Raw genomic sequence first — 18,324 nt, 5'->3', positions numbered from 1 at the left:
GTTTATTCCTTTTGTAAGTATATATCTCTAATTATTTTGTTTCATGTGGAGTCAACAGTATTGATTCTTGCTTCTCTGTCTGCATTTAATATGCTGTATCTGCTCTTCGACCTAGCATCAATAATTATCTTGCTCTTGTATTAATTCGTAAACATTTTGTTCCAAGAGAAAATTTCTGCTAAACCAGTTTATAATTGAATTGCCATATAATGAATTATCTAAATGCAATGAGAAATTTCCAGTTGTCTAGGAAGACAACTTTTGATTAAAAGTATGATTAAATTTGAAATATATTTTAAAAATCATGAGTACAATGACATTACATATTAACCTGATGAAAATATTTTTTGAAGTGAAAAATAGCTCTTCCATAATTTTGTTTTTTTCTTAAATATTTCTTTCTCTTATTGCTTGCATTAAATTATTCTTGTTAATCTCTATTTCTGGATGATCTCAGATTTAGGAGATTCATAGCAGAGAAATATTTGCATCAGTAGGGACACCATAAAGATTATCTAGACTGAGGCATTATATGGGCAAAAGAACTGAGGCTCAGAGAGGATGAGAAACTTACTTGAGGTCACACTTTAAGCAGTTAAGGGAACACTGGGTCTAAAATCCAAGATTCCTAATTTGGGGACTTCTATATTTCCTTCTGTGTCATTGTGCTTTCCCTAAAGTGGAAAAGAAATAAAACAGTAGAATGGATTGTGAGAGTAGGAAACTAAAACAAAATTTTAAAAAGATGTGAAAATATTTTGAAAGCCATTTTTTAAAAAAAAACTAAAACATTCTATCATTCAATTGTATATTGTATCTCAATTTATAAGAACATGATAAAACATAAATGTACTTAGGTTTATATAATTGTTAATTAAATGATTGATAAATCTATGTGAAGAACTTCATTTTGTATCAATAAATTTAAGCTAAAAGTTACAATAATTTTTTCAAGGTAACAAGTATGTTTATACATAATTAAATTGCACACACTTAAGATAGAAATGTGAAATAGTGATAATAAATTATTATTTTGATTTTTGTTGTAATGGAAAGCCAAATTTTTATTTCTAGTTTCATCTTCAAGGAATCTTTTATTAACATACTTTTGGAAGTTTAGATGGCTGCTTTAGAGGACATGGAGGACAACAAGTGACATCACAATTAGACCCTAAGTGAAACACAATCTTTTTTTTTTTTAATGGAGGTCAGCCAGATTTTTATAATGTGTAAATTCTTCTTTGTTCATATATAACAGTGGCATGCTTAGATAGGTTCTAACTGACAAAAAGTAGCCTTTTCATCTGTCCATAAAAAATATCTTTAAACCCAAAATGATGAATCAATTATTTCATTACATTAAGGAAACGTGTAAGCTAGCAAAATTCCAGACAAGGGTAATTGTTGTATTTAAGTGAGTCTTAAACATATGTTTTCCATGCCTGTGAACATTGTAAAAATAAATTAAAAATTTAAAAATATAAGATTTTATTTTGTCAGCTGTATTACTTACCCCAGAAGTCAATTATATACCTTGAGGTACAATGGAAGTGAAATGCATTTAATGCTAGGCTAGTTGATAAAGTCAATCTGTGAGGTAAGCATTTTACACTGAAAATTAATATTTAATTTAGAACATCAAAAAATAATATTCAAAATCTCCTAAATACAGATGAAGTAAAATGTTTATAGTTTTCTGTATGACACCTTATTTAGTAAAACTTATGCATAGTAAGATTTCAGGGTCAATGAGGAAAGTTACAAAGAACAAAAGAAAAGGCAATATACAAGGGACCAGACATTCTGCTTTTAAGATAACTGTCGAAATTCGAGTGGCAAATGTGTGTGTGTGTGTGCTTGTGGGGAGCGAGCATAAATAAAGTGATTGAGAAGAAGATAATTCTGATGCCCTCCTGCTTGCCTTCAGGATTTAATCCACTCGATTTCAAAAGTATGTCTATTATAACTTTAATACATTTAAATGGTATGTTTGTTGTCAGAGTTAAATAATACATGTGAAACACATTGCGGACTATGTCAGACTGAATAAGTGTTTATTGGATTTGAACTGGTCTAAGCCTTGTTTGATCTGACTGTCATACAATATGTCTTTGGTAACTCTAAAAAAAACTACTACCTGCCTGTTCTCTCCTACTAAATCATCCAATGAATAATAGAGATTTTAAATGACACTTACTCAAGCATCAGGTTTTAAAGTCAGCTCATGATATGGTTTGGCTCTGTGTTCCCACCCGAATCTCACCTTGTAGCTCCCATAATTCCCACGTGTTGTGGGGGATGATTGAATGATGGGGGTGGGTCTTTCCTGTGCTTCTCTCGTGATAGTGAATGGGTCTCACGAGATCTTATGTTTTTCGTTTTTGTTTGTTTGTTTGCTTGTTTGTTTTTTTGACGGAGTTTCACTCTTGTTGCCCAGGCTGGAGTGCAATGGCTCGATCACAGCTCAGTGTAACCCCCACCTCCTGGGTTCAAGCGATTCTCCTGCTTCAGCCTCCTGAGTATCTGAGATTACAGCATGCGCCACGACGCCCGGCTAATTTTGTATTTTTAGTAGAGACGGGGTTTCTCCATGTTGGTCAGATCTCTAACCCCCGACCTCAGGTGATCAGCCCACCTCAGCCTCCCAGACCGCACCGGGCTTTGGTTTTTAAAATGGGAGTTCAGGGGGCCGGGCACAGTGGCTCACGCCTGTAATCCCAGCACTTTGGGACGCCAAGGCGGGCGGATCATGAGGCCAGGCAATGGAGATCATCCTGGCTAACACGGTGAAACCCGTCTCTACTAAAAATACAAAAAAGAAAAAATAAATAAAATAAAATAAAATGGGAGTTCTTCTACACAAGCTCTCTCTTTGCCTGCTGCCATCCATATAAGATGTGACGTGCTCCTTCTTGCCTTCCACCATGATTGTGAGGCCTCCCCAGCCATGTGGAACTGTAAGTCCAGTAAAACTCTTTCTTTTGTAAATTGCCCAATCTCGGATATGTCATTATCAGCAATTTGAAAATGGACGAATACAGCTCATAAATATGTAAATGATAGAATTCCATTGTACTGTATTTTTTCAAAATATTTTACGAAGAATTGTAATACATTTTCTTACAAGTAATTTGGAAATTACTGTATTACACTTCCAGTGTTTAATTCAAAACATTAAAAATGATTATACAGCCAGTGGGGTGGCTTGTGTCTGTAGTCCCAGCTGCTCTGGAGGATGTGGCAGGAGGATCGCTTAAGCCCCAGAATTTCAGCCTGCAGTGAGGTATGATCATGCTACTGCACTGGAGCATGGGTGACAAGAGTGAGACCCTGTCTCTAAAAAATACAGTAAAATGCAATACAGTACAATACCCATGTAAATGCCATTTACCAAAGACAAAATTGATATTTAAGAAAAGCCCAGAAAAACCTTCTTATTTGTTAGCATTGAATTAAGTGCATTATGTTCATTCATTTATAAACAAAAATAATTCTATAAAGGACACCTCAAATCTCCTGAGAGCTCCTTCATTGCAAAAAGACAGCAGAGATTCTGATATTGTTAATTGAATATATTTCGGAGGGGTTTATACCTGATTATTTGCTTCTGTTTCTAAGACAGACTAATATCTTATGATTTCAGCCGAAAATCCAAATTTGTTAGCATTGTGTAGAATGCCTTATGGAACCTGGCCACAAACCACATTTTTAAGTCAAATCTCTTCTCTTTCTATTCCCATCTATTTAAAAATTACAAATCTATTTAAAATATCTGTATCATTCCAAATGTTAGTCTTAGTGTATAATTTTATTTCTCAAATTCTCCTTTTTCATTAAAAAAATAAATTTGCAATAATTATAGGCTCACAGAAAATTATTAAAAAATACAGAAAAGTCCCAGCTACCTGTCACTTAGTTTCCCTCAATAATAACATCTTTCATAACTCTAGTGTGATATCAAAACAAAGACATTAAAATCAGTATAATCCCATAATTTAGTCAGCTTCTACCATATGTATATGCACTCAAATGTGTGTGTTTTGAGTGTATTCTATACAATGTTATCTCCTATATATTTATATAATAGCTACCATAATCAAAACACTTAACTATTCCATCACCACAATATCCCTCTTGTTACTCTTTTCCAATTATTTGCCTAGTAAATAGGCAGCTTAATTACTATTGTTTTCTAAACCTATCCTGAGGCTGCAGGTACTGTGTGTCCTTGTGCTCTCAGAGCTCCCTGTGTGGGCTGTTTCAAAAACTCTTACTACATTACATTTTAGTTACTCTTAAAATGTACATCTTACTAACTAAACTGACTGCAAACTCTTTGAAGTTGGAAGAGTAATGTGTGTTGAATGGGTACCTACTGGGGATAATAAAATTTGTCAAAGACGCCTCAGATAATCATACCTTGTTCAAATAACAATTTTCTGAACCTACAACTTTGAAATACTATCTCTGTGCTATAAATGAGTTAATTGACTTCTAATGTACACATGCTTTGGGCCCAATTTTTACAAAAATTTATTATAAGAGCTAGCACAAATAAGAACAAAAAGAAATGATTAAAATATAACTGCTGATGCATGGTCTACTTTTGCTGCTGAAGATGCCATAAGCATCTTAATTACTACACAGAGTCATTTTTTAGTAAAGGGAACTACAAACACTTCAAGTATCCATGGTGTTCATCAGGTAGGAAACCTGGCAGGTGGGTGGCTATTCCAAAATTCCTAGTAGTTAAGCAAGTCTCTAATTAGAAATTTCAAATTCCTAGAGGTGTTTGCACAGCTATCCAACAAAAATTTAACTTCAACACCACTGGCCCAGGATATATCTCCAGTATACAGACTACAGATGTATTTTATTACAGTTTCAAAGAAGATGCACAAAAGGAAATTAAATTCTGTCATCATTATTTTAATTTATACGTGAATATAGATACTTTATCACCTGATTTCAGTATGTTGAATCATTCTCCAACTTCTTGCACATATTAAAAGGATAGGTTTTTATACTTTACATTTTTAACTTTTCCCAATATTTTACAGTAATATTACAAAACACCAGTTATAAAGGATTGACCCTACCAGAAATGGGAAAAAAAATTTGCAGTTTTTGAAATAATGGTCTAAAATGGAATTAGTTTCTTACTTTCAAGTTTCCACTACTTCTTAAAGTCTTACACTTCTGGAAAAAGTAGACTTAGTACTGAGAGGTGACAATGTGCTGGCAGCCCTCGCAGCCCTCGCTCGCTCTTGATGCTTCCTCGGCTGTGGCGCCCACTCTGGCCACGCTTGAGGAGCCCTCCAGCCCGCTGCTTCACCGTGGGCGCCCCTTTCTCGGCTGGCCAAGGCCGGAGCCGGCTCCCTCAGCTTGCAGGGAGGTATGGAGGCAGAGGCGTGGGCGGGAACCGGGGCTGCGGGCCGCGCTTGCGGGCCAGTGCAAGTTCCGGGTGGGTGTGGGCTCAGCAGGCCCCGCACTCGGAGCTGCTGGCCGGCTGGCCCCACCAGCCCCGTGCAGTAAGGGGCTTAGCACCTGGGCCAGCAGCTGCTGTGCTCGATTTCTTGCTGGGCCTTAGCTGCCTCCCCACGGGGCAGGGCTCGGGACCTGAAGCCCACCATGCCTGAGCCTCCCCACCACCCCCCACCCCCTACCCCCTACCCCCTACCCCCCACCCCCCAACCAAGAGATTTTGGTCAAAGGCTACAAAATTTCAGTTAGGAAGAATAAGTTCAAGAGATCCATTGTACAATGCGGTAACATAGTTATTAACAATATAGTGTATTCTTGAAAAGCAGTGCCTGTTAAATGTTCTTAGCACAAAAATGGTAACGTGAGATGGTACATACGTTAATTAGCTAGATTTAGCCATTCCACTATATATATATATATATATATATACTTAAAATATCATGTTGTATACTATATACACAATTTTATGACAATTTGTAAGTAAATAAATGCAAACATTAAGACAATAATATATATTAAATGCTGAAATTACATGATGAAAAGCATACTCATTTCTCCCAAGTGGTTCACTCTCTAATTAGAACGAACTACTAGAGATCTTTGCAAAAAAAATTACAAGCCACGTGTGCAATGCTAATTTGTGTACTCATACAATGTACAATGTTTTAAGAAATTTTACTTCCACAAATGTTATAAAAATTCCAATATATTTGTATCATTTTATAAAAGTTGTTTATTATCTTTAAGAAAATAATGAGAAAATTATTTTTATACTTATTCACATATTTACTATTTCTGGTGTCTTTTTTGGGTTGGTCCAATTTTCCTTATGTTGTCATTTTCCTTCTCTGAAGAACATCCTTTAACAATTTTATTTTTCTGTATTGCAAGTCTACTCATTACAAATTCTTTCAGCACAAAAAATAAAAATAACAAAAGGAACAAAATAATAACAAATGTATAATCAATCTTTCCATTTTAACTACTTATAGTAAGACTTTTTGTTATGGTGATAAAAAGCACATTTGAGATCTGCCCTTTTAATAAAAATTTTTAAGTGTAACATATTGTTAACTATAAGCAATTTTATAGTAATGTGGTACAGTAGATCTGTAGAACTTTTTCATCTTTTGTGACTAAAACTCTATATCCATTGAACAGCAGCTACACATTTCCTCCTCCATCTCCCAGCCAGTGGCAACTAACATTCGACTTTCTGTGTGTCTATTTAGCTGAATGATTTTAGATACCTCAATAAGTAGAATACTGCAGAATTTGTTCTTCCACAAGTAGCTTATATCATTTAACATAATGTCCTTAAGGGTCTTCAATGATACAGTGTATAACAGGATTCCTTATTTTTTAAGTCAAATAATATTCTATTGTATGTAGATGCCACATTTTCCAAAGCCATTCAGCCATTGATGAATATTTGTGTTGTTTCTACCTCTTTGATATTGTGAATAATGCTGCAATGAATGTGGGAGAGCAAATACTTCTTAATGACACTGGCTTCAATTCTTTTGGATAAATATTCAGAAGTGGGATTGCTGGATCATATGGTAGTTCTATTTTTAACTTTCTGAGGAACCTTTGTACTGTTTTCCACAAAAGCTTCACCATTTTACATTCTCCCCAATAGTACATAAGGGTTTTAATTTCTCTATATCCTCGCCAACACTTACTTCATTTTTTTAATAACAGCCATCTGGCCATCTGGCCATGCTAATAGATGTGAGTTGATACCTCATTGTGGTTTTGATTTGCATTCTCCCGATGACTAGTTATGTTGAGCATATTTTTCATATACCTACTGGCCATTCATATGTCTTTTTTGGAGAAATGTCTATTTAAATATTTTGTCCATATTTAAATCAGGCAATTTGTTTTTTGGCCTTTTTTTCTATTAAGTTGTAGAAATTCCTTATATATTTGGGGTATCAAACCCATATCAAATGGTAGTTCTAAGTTCTTTGAAAAATCTCCTGATTTCCACAGTGGCTGAACTAATTTACATTCCCACGGGCAGTGTATAAGCATTCCCTTTATTCTGCAGCCCCACCAGCATCTGTTGTTTTTTGACATTTTAATAATTGCCATTCTGACTGGTGTGAGATGGTATCTCATTGTGGTTTTGATTTGTATTTCTCTAGTGATTAATGATGTTGAGCATTTTTTCATGTTTGTTGGCCATCTGTATGTCTCCTTTTGAGAAGTGTCTTTTCAAGTCCTTTGTACACTAATTTTTTTTTCTTACTGAACTATTTCATTTCCTTATAGATTCTGGATATTAGACCTTTGATGCATAGTTTGTGAATATTCTCTCCCACTTTGTAGGTTGTCTGCTTACTCTATTGATAGTTTATTTTGCCGTGCAGAAACTCTTTAGTTTAATTAGGTCTCATATTGTCAATTTTTGTTTTCGTTGCAGTTGTTTTGGGGGAGTCAGTAGTAAATTATTTGTGAAAGCCAATGTCCAGAATACTATTTCTGAAGTTTTCTTCTAGGATTTTTATACTTTTAGGTCTTACATTTAAATATTTAATCCATCTTGAGTTATTTTTTATATATGGTGAATAGTAGGGGTCCAGTTTCATTCTTTGACATGTGGCTAGCCAGTTATCCCAGCATCATTTACTAAATAGGGAGTTTTTTCTCCATTGCTTGTTTTGTTGATCTTGTTGAAGATCAGATGGTATTCTATGTGTGCAGCTTTATTTCTGGCTTCTCAATCCCTTTACTGGGTATATACCCATAGAAAAATAAATCATTCTACCAAAAAGACATACACATTTATATGTTCATTGCAGCACTATTGACAAGAGTAAAGACATGGAATCAAGCTGAGTTCCCATCATGATGTGCTGATAATGTCTTATCACAGAAGAAGAGTAAAAGAGAGTTCCTTAACAGTGGCTTCATCTTAGGAAAATAAACAATTCTATATAACCCAATGAGGGTTACATAATTTTTTGATGGCCTGTGACCTAAATCCATTATCCCTACTCTTGTATCAATTAATATTTTAAATACAAGTAATCAAACTAAATTTTAGGTAACCAGAGCATTTTAAAGAAATGACTTGAGATAATATTGTGTGTTTATAAATCAGAAGAGAAGCTTAACAATCAGATCCCAGGAAGAGCAGGAGACAGTTTCTGGGTATCTATAATATCTTAGGAAATGCTCTTATAATCTATAATTTAGTCTGCTCAAGAGAAAGTCTTATAATTTGATAATTAAAAGTGATACAATATTTTATTTTATAATACTTTTGGTTATTTTGTGACACAATATGAGTAAAGGAGTGAATCAGCTATAACTAATTTATATTCTTGTCTTAGCTCAAGAGGCAAATTACCAAGACAACAGTCTGATAGGTTTAGGTTGTCAAGTGAACTTCTTTGTTCACTCTTGACTGACTAGCTCAGGGGGATGGCACACAAAGGAAGAAGTAGAGATGATCCCCCAAAGGAAACACTTGACCTTTAAAAAGTTAGGGGATGTAACTTGTTGGGGGGAAAAAAGGCTCTTAGGTCCAATATGTTTAAGACATACTGGACTAGAAAAGCATGGGTTTTTTGTTTTGTTTTGTTTTGTTTTTTTATTTTTTTTTTAGCAGCATTTTAGGAACTTTGTGCATGTTTTTTAACATACCTTCACAGAATTGGTTGCTTTGATTTTCCTTTGGAGTATATTTTGAGAAATACTCCATTAGAAAAAAAAAAGAAAAGAAATTAAAGGGTTCCTTTCATAGAGCACTTCTACTTTCACTATAAAATACAACTCCAACTGAAACTCAGATAAAAGGAAGAATCATTTAGGAAACACTTTATTTATTAGAATTACCTGGACAGATTGGTAAGACACAGATTACTGAACCCTACTCCCAGAGTTTCTGATTCAGGAGGACTGGTGGTGAGTTCCAAGAATTTGCATCTCTAACAAGTTCCCAGGTGATGCTGATAATGCTCATCTTGGAACCACTTTGGAAAAAGTTCTGTTTTAATAATTGCTGGAATCAGTAAGTGAACATAATTGTTTAAATCTTTAAATCTTTTGTATAACACAGATAAGCCTCTGGGGCTTATGATGCAATGGAATTGCATCGTTTGCATAATCCTTTAAATTCTGTTTCTGAAAAATTGAATTCACCTGGCCATGCTAAACATCCTGAAGATGATATGAACTCCTGGGCCCTCAGCTTGCTCTGCTGACATTAGATGTAAACTCACAGAAACTTCTCATAAAAATGTAATCAATTTCTGGAATGGGCTACAATTTGGACATGTTCTCCAGCAGAGGAGAGAAACTCTTGGGTCCTTCAGGAATCCATGCCATCCTGCAATCCCTGGGAATGCTGGCCTCTGGTGTGAGTTTTCTAAAACAAACAAAACCAAATGAACAAACAAAAAGGAAAAAAAAACACAATCGAACTGTCATATTACTTTATGAAGTGCAAAACGTATTTTAACTGGTCCATTATAAGTACAGAAAGTAAAAAATAACACTCAGAAAAGTGATAGATTAAGAGATTGCACTGTGATGTGTAAGCAAGCATTTAACTTTCTTGGAACATATTGTATTTATTGATGGTTAAATTGGCATTTCATATTTCTCAAGGATTGGTATAATGTTTCAGCATGTCAGTTTAATTAGATGAAAAAAGGTATCATGCTTACAAGCTGGCCAGATAAAATCCATCAGTCTTACCAATATAAGCAACCACATTAGAGGGAAAAGAAATCACTGTTATGGACTGAATTTTGTCCCTTCAAATTTATAGGTTTAACTCTTTACCCACAACATGACTATATTTGGAGATAGGGCTTTTAAGTAGGTAATTAAGGTTAAATGTGGTCATAAGGGCGAGGTTCTAATTCAATAGAACAAGTGTCCTTAAGAATAGGAAGAGACACCAGCAATGCATGTGCACAAAGAAAAAGCAGTGTGGTCTGCAAGCCAGGGAGAGAGGATTTTGAAGAAAACAACTCTGTCAGTACTTTGATTTTTAAGCCACCCTGTCTGTGGAATTCTGTTAGCACAAGCTAATACGCTCTTCTTTTCTTCTTAGTCCTATTCAAAGCTTCATATAAGCATTTACTAAACATACACTCCATTCAGGATTTGATAGTCAAATGAACTTGTGAAATCCTAGGACAAATAATGTCCAAACAATAGTGTTTACTGAAAGGGTTAAATAAAGCTAAACAATTGCCTTTACTGAAAGATTTCTGACACATTATTTGATGTGAACCAAATAATATAAATATTATAAATCTGATGTGAAAGCTATTCAATGCAACATTTTTTCAATTTACTAGATACTGTTGCTCTTTTTTCTTTTTTATTGTCTTTTGTTTATTTGTTTAAACAATATCTCATGAGAGAAGTATTGGCAAATATTGTTTTATGTAAGTTAATTAATGACATTTCATTATTAGGACTAGCGTTTATCTTTCTCACTGACTCAAAATTTAATCTCTTCGTTTTATATTAGAATTTTACATCATCATTTGGGTTATTATTCTGGGTTTCTGCATTAAAGAAATAGCCAATAGGATGTGTTTATATATATACATTTATGCCTATATATACACACATACATATTGACTTATTTAATATATTTATGTTTACACAAACACACACACACACACACACAGAGAGAGATTTATTTTAAAGAATTTGGATGCTAGCAAGCTAGAGACCGAGGGAAAAGTTATTGTTACTTTCTCTAGTTGAAGGCTATCTGGAAGCATATTCCTTCTTCTTCAAGGAACTTCAGTCCTTTCTCTTACGCCTTCAATTGATTGGATGGGGTCCACCCACATTGTGATGAGTAATCAGCTAGGCTGTACTCAAAGTCTACTGATTTACATGTTAATTACATCATAAAAATTACCTTCACAGCAATATCTAGACTGGTATTTGACTAATACTGTGTACTATGGCCCAAACAAGTTGACATGTTAAATTAACCATGACAGTCCCCATAACATTCATCCTGATTTGTTTTTACCACATTTTACCCATTTAAAAACCAAAGTCCTCAAGCTCAATCATCCTTTTCTTTCCTGATACCTGAGTGACAGATGAGACAAATATATTGGCAGAACTTGTTAAATTCTGTGTTAAAATGCTCTGCCCAGCTGATACGAGTTTACTTACTCTGCTGCTATCAGCAAGTGACGCTGGAAGAGTCTGCTTCTTTCCCTGTTTATAGTTTTCTCCAGTTTCTGACTCTGAAATATTAGGGTCGCATAACTCATTCTTTGTTCCAGTAACATTTTAGGGCTCCATTTACCTCTCGTATATTGTTCTTTTCTGTAACAATTTTTCTTTGCTTTCTGTTTTTCACAAATGGAAAGTATCATGAAACCTTTTAAATTTATATCTTCTAATAAGTCTTTTCTAGACAGAGCCCAAGAATCGCTCATTTTAAATCTTTTATTTTTAGTCCCCTAAAAGAGATATAATGCAGTTTGCTTATTGATGGTTTTAACATTATGGTCTGTTCATTCCATAATTATATTTATAAAATGTATTAAATTATATAAACAGTCACATTTGATTTATAAACTTTTCTATGCCTAAGTTCTTTTCTCATTGTTGTACGTAATTATCAACTATTCAGAAAACTACATCTCTCCTGTCCTAAGCCTAAGAAATAATTTCATCTTGTATTTCAAGGAGATCAAATCATCTATGAAGAAATACCTTTTCCATCTTCCTCTCTTTGTCTCTCTTTGTGTCATAACGTTCTTATGTATTGTCTTGGGGAAAAAATATACTTCTGTTCTTTGGAACTACACCACTTGGCATTCAATAAATATTTGTTGATTGATTTAACAGTTTTTTTTTTTTAATTTTTAGACATACTTTTTTTTTTTCTTTTTTTGAGACGGAGTCTCACTCTGTTGCCAAGGCTGGAGTGCGGTGGCTCGATCTCAGCTCACTGCAACCTCCGCCTCCAGGGTTCAAGCGATTCTCCTGCCTCAGCTTCCCGAGTAGCTGGGATTACAGGCATGCACCACCATGACCGGCTAATTTTTTTTTTTTTTTGTATTTTTAGTAAAGATGGGGTTTCACCATACTGGCCAGGTTGGTCTCAAACTCCTGAACTTGTAATCCACCCGCCTCGGCCTCCCAAAGTGCTGGGATTACAGGCGTGAGCCACCGCACCCGGCCACAGACATACTGTTTTATATAAAGTATTTCTAATATATTCTAATGTTTTCTTTTTAATAAAATATTTTTATTGTGGTAAAATACACATAACTACTTTTAAATGTACAGCTCAATAGTATTACGTACATTCATATAGTTGTGTAACCATTCCCATCATTCATCTCCAGAACTCTTTTCGCCTTACAAAACTGAAACTATACCCATTGAACACTAACTCCATATTCCACTGTCCCTTAATCTCTGGCAACCACCATTCTACTTTTCTGTCTCTATTAATTTGACTACACTAGGAGACACATATAAGTGAAATCATAGATATTTGTCTTTTTGTGATTGGCTTATTTCACTTAGCGTAATGTCCTCAAGATTCCATCTATTCATCTATTTGGCAAAGTTGTCTCTATTATATTGCCCACATATTTCACAAATTTGTTTCCTCTTATTCATTCTCTCAACTGTTTTGGTTAAATTTCTCTGTGAAACGGCCTATTGACAGTCCCTTCATAATATTCTGTTCATTCCTAACCATCACCCACCACTGTCAGAATTAAGTGGCTATTGTGGTTACTACCTTATTTTTGTTGTTATATTTCAGATTATAAATCTAACCAAATTACTCTTTGCTTAAAATATTTTACTGTCTTCTGATTATCTATTTTTTAAGACTAGATAAATTTAAAAATGAGTGTATTACGTTCTTCTGAGTTCCATTTATTATTATGCATGTTTTCTTTTTTATCATGGACCCTGTGCTTCATTACATTCTTTTTTATGTTGGAAATTTAATTCAACTACTATGCTTCCAAATGTATATCTCATTATAAAGAAGTAACTCAAACTTTTTACACTTTTCATAAAAAGTTTACTAATTTTGTGAATCTTAAAAACAGATCTTGATTTACATCCAGATCTCATCATGGTATGACTTTTGTTGACCGTTTCTAAGAAGAAGTGTAATGATTCAGAGTATACCAACAGATAAATAAGAAAACATTCTTTGTGTCTCTTGCAGAAGAAAACCAAGAGTGAAACATTAAATGCTGTATACCAAGTGCAATGTTCTGGGCACATGTTATGTTTCCTAAATGTAATCTTTATATTAAATTTGCATTAATTTTATACTAGAAATCTTAATTAAATTACTATGATTCCAAATGTATATCTCATTATAAAGAAGTAACTCATACCTTTTATTCTTTTCATGTAACGATCATTAATTTTGTGAGTCTTGCCTAAAATAAGAGAGGAGAACATAGAACAGAGAGAGGAAGAGAAAAAAAGAGAGCAAATAAAAGGAAGAGAATGTTGATTATGTTATGTTTATTATGTTTTGGACTTAGCTTTTCAAGATGTGTGAATAAAACGACAATTGCTTGGGTAACCATGAGCCTCTTAGGTCATTTTCTATGACAGCCACACATACAATGTTCTGGAAGAGATAACTCAATAACAACTATTCCACCACTGTATACACCAGTTAATCATACAGTCTTCCCTCAAAGAGGAATTTGGCTTCAACAGGCCTATTATACTTCTTAGGAGAGTCACCCATGCATATCATACATCACCAGGTTGTCTCTCACGGAGCGTATTATATACTGCTACAGAACATCTCGAAGCTCAAAGAAGATTTATACAAACACAGCAGGGAGTGACAAGGAATCTAAGTATATATCAGGGAGCTATTATTTGTGTGAGTTTTCAAAACTTAACATGTGTAAGCAGAAGGCAAAATCACCATATTTAGATCTGTAGGATATTTTTAATCTTTTAAATTGTATCGTTTATGTTCATATGTTTAGGCTTATATGAGAAGAGCTAATAAACATAAAACAAAACAAAATAAAACAAACTTAAATAATTGAAATCAGTCAATGATGTATTATTTCACCAAATAAAAACATACAAAATATATTCTTAGACCATGACAAAATTAAAGTAGAAGTTAATAACAGAAAGATACAGGAAAACTGCCAAATATTTGGAAATATAACACATACTTTCAAACAACTGATAGGTTAAATAGAAAGTTATAAAGAAATTTATAAATTATTTTAATGGAAAAATGGAAATATCTTAGTGAAAATTTGTGTGGTATCACTAAAACAATGCTAAAAATATATGTATCATTATATGCTTATGTTGTAAGGGAAGAAAAGTCTTCAATTAATGATGTAAGGTTCCACACTAAAAATAATAAATTGATATAAGAAGGACAAAGAAAATAAATATAAAATCAGAAGTCAATGAATTAGAAAATGAAGAAAGGATAGAGAAAATATAGCAATGGTAGGGGTTTTTAAAGATTAATAAAATTGTAAACCTTTGGGCTGATTTTTCAAAAAACATAAGAAAGCACACATTACATGTATTACTGACATTGGAATGTCAACCCATTAAACAGCTGAGTTGAAATGGCTATATTTCTTGTGAGACACAAACCACCAAATCTCACTTACAAAAATAATTGCCTAATTAGCTCTAAATCTATTACAGAAAATGAGTCTTTATTACATTCTCACAAAGAACAATCAAGACAAAGATGCCTTTCCTAATGAGTTCTACCAAATATTTAATGAAGAAATAATATAAATTACATAATACTCTTCTAAAAATGAAGATGAGATGTCACACAACTAATTTTATAAAACCAGTGCTATTAAAACTAAACACATTATAAAAATATAAAAGTAAAAAAAGTATCACATTCATTACATGAACTCAAAATTTTCTAGCCCAATATCAGAAAAAATTCTAGCAATAGATATAGTAGCTGATATATCATGACCAAGTGGCTCTATCCTACTGTATGTAAGGTTGGTGAATATCTGAAGATTAATCATTATAAAGGACCATATTTATATTTTGAAGAATAACATGAAATTATCTCAGTAGATGTAGACACAGCATTTTGGGAATTTCAACAACCACTATGTTAGAAATTGTTGCAACCCAAGAATGGTAGAGAACTTCTTCGTTTTAATAAGAAGCATTTATAAAAAAATCTAGAGTTAAATTATATTTGTATAGTGAAAGAATGATTTCCATGAAAATTATGAAAAATCAAGAATGTTCACTCTCATTACTTCTATTCAGTGCTTTACAGTGGTATTATTCAGTGCAATAGGGCCAGAAAATATATCAAAGAAACAGACTGGAAAAAAAGAAATAAAACTGACTTCACTCAAAGACAATGTGATCAGTTTAGCAGATAATATTATGCAATTTTCAAAAAGTAAGTGAATTTGAAAAGGTCATAGAATGTAGGTCAGTATACAAAAATAAATTGTACTTCTGTTTTCTGGAAATGAACAACTGTTAAAGTTTAAAATTTTTACCCTTAAAATCACATAAAAATATAAAATTACTTAACATAAATTTAAAGGAATACATGCCACATATTTAAATTTCAACCGCAAAATAGAGCTGGCTGCAGTGGGGCATTCCTGTAGTCCCAGCTGCTTGGGAAGATGAGGTGAGAGGATCCCTTGAGCTCAGGAGTTTGAGTTCAGCATTCTGGGCAACTTAACAAGATGCTGTCTCAAAAAAACTGTCACAGAGATAAAAATGGACCTAAATATAAGTGATATAACGTGTACATTCTCCAAAAATTAACTTATTTAATGTATTCACAATCAAAATTCCAGTAAGCAATTTTTGTCGAAATTGACAGGCTGAACCTAAAATTTATATATAAATATAAAGGAGTTAGAATATCTGAAACAATTTTGAAAAATAAATTTGAGAGACTTGCATTACCCAAGTTCAACATTTACTTTCTAGAATGAAGAATGTGTGGCATTAGATCAATGATAGACATATAAATCAAAGGGAAAAGATAAAAACCCAGAAAGTATAGACAGTCATGTTCTACACCCACATATTTACCTGATTAATCAACTGTTTAATATTATTGTTTTGTTTAATATTATTATATTTGTTTAACATATTTTCTATAATATTTGTGATAATTAATGCCAAAACAGGAGTTACTATTGTTTTATTTAATGTTTGTTTAATATATTTTGTATAATATTATTTGTAATAATTAAAACAAAAACAGGAGATACCAAAAAAACATAATCACACTAGTTTTTATAGATTTATCAGATTTTTTTTTGTTTTGGATTTGAATTATCTACTAATGTTCATTGATTTTCCACCTGAAGGACTCTTTTTAGCATTTACTATAGGTCAGGTGTATTAGGAACTTGTTCCTTCAGCTTTTGTTGATCTTGGATGTTTTAATTTCTCTTTTATCTTTGAAGAATAGTTTTGCTGGATATTTAATTCTTGAATGACAATATATTTGTTTGTTTGATGAGAAATTGTCTTCTAATCTTTCTGAGGATTCTCTTTACCCTATGAGTCACTTCTTTTTTACGACTTTCAATATTATTTTGTCTGGCTTTCAACAGATTGTTTATGATTATTTTTGGTGTGGATCTCTGACTTCATCTGCTTAGAATTTCTAGAAATTCTTGGATATGTAGTTGCATATGTTTTATTAAATTTAGGACACTTTGCCATTTTAAAAACATTTTTTGACTATTTTTCTTCCTTTCTTCTTTTGGAAACTACCATAATTAGTATGTTGGTATGCTATATGATATCCCATAATTCCCTTAGCCTCTGCTCATTTTTGTCCATTTCTTTCCTTCTATTCTTCAGACTGGTTAATTTCAATAGACCTCTCTTCAAGTACCCTAATTATTTATTCTGGCTGCACAAATCTACTGTTGCATCTCTCCAGTGAATTTTTATTTTAATATTTGAATTTTAAGCACCAGAATTTCTATTTGGTTCTTCCTGTAATTTGTAATCTGATTAATAATCTTTACGTGTTCCTAGACATCATCTTGATTGTCTTTTTTATTTGTTAGTGTTTTCAGCATACTGAAAGCAGTTAGTCTTTTCTAGTAAGTCCAGTTTCTGTGCTTCATCAGAGACAGTTTCTGTTGATTTCTTTTGAAATGTGAATGATTCATACTTTTGTATTTCTCTGTATTCTTTATAATATTTGTTGAGAGCTATACATTTGTAATGTTGTAATGTGATAACTCTGTAAATAAAATTCTCTCTTCTCCCCAGGTATTGTTGTTGCTGCTTGTTGAGGGCCATAGTCATCCATTTGTTTAGTGATTTTTCCAAACTTCTTTTCCAAGGATTACATTCCTTGTCATATGTTCCATTTTCTCTACAGTCAGCCCGTGACATGACTGGAATGTCCTCAAGTGCTTGAATGTAGAAGAAATAAAAAGTATTCTGTCTCTTTAAATTATTTCAATGAACACTGCCCAAGAAGCTGCTTCAAAATGATGGGGTTGAAACAATAGCCAGCCTCTATGGGGCCAAAGAAGGGCACTGTATATGTTATGTGAATCGTCAATACTTGGTGAAATTTATCTGCATGTTGTTTTTTTTAATCAAGCACTTCTCTGGACACTGAAAGTGTTGGCCTAGATTCCAGAGTTCTGAAATAGTCAAATCTGACATTTCTTGTCAGCTCTTCAGTTATTTCAGTGAAGAAACTCATTCCTGATCCTCCTACTCCACCGTCTTCCATAACATCACTTGGTCACTTTTTCAAATGATAAATTTACTTTGGGAAATCTTCTTCATTATGTTTTTGATTAAATTGTAAATAATTAT

General features: G+C 33.2%; 1 long non-coding RNA gene across 1 annotated transcript in view; it reads right to left on the bottom strand.

Annotated features, from left to right (window-relative positions):
- Nucleotides 1-574: 574 nt before the first annotated feature.
- Nucleotides 575-18,324, bottom strand: part of LOC129143319 (uncharacterized) — a 232,158-nt gene continuing 214,408 nt past the window's right edge. The window contains exon 3 of the long non-coding RNA XR_010149816.1: nt 575-674. This is a non-coding gene — a long non-coding RNA (uncharacterized LOC129143319). The remainder of the gene's footprint in view (nt 675-18,324) is intronic.

Source organism: Pan troglodytes, chromosome 13, assembly GCF_028858775.2.
Source record: "Pan troglodytes isolate AG18354 chromosome 13, NHGRI_mPanTro3-v2.0_pri, whole genome shotgun sequence".
In the NCBI taxonomy this organism is placed as follows: domain Eukaryota; kingdom Metazoa; phylum Chordata; class Mammalia; order Primates; family Hominidae; genus Pan; species Pan troglodytes.
This window is presented reverse-complemented; position numbering and strand designations above follow the sequence as displayed.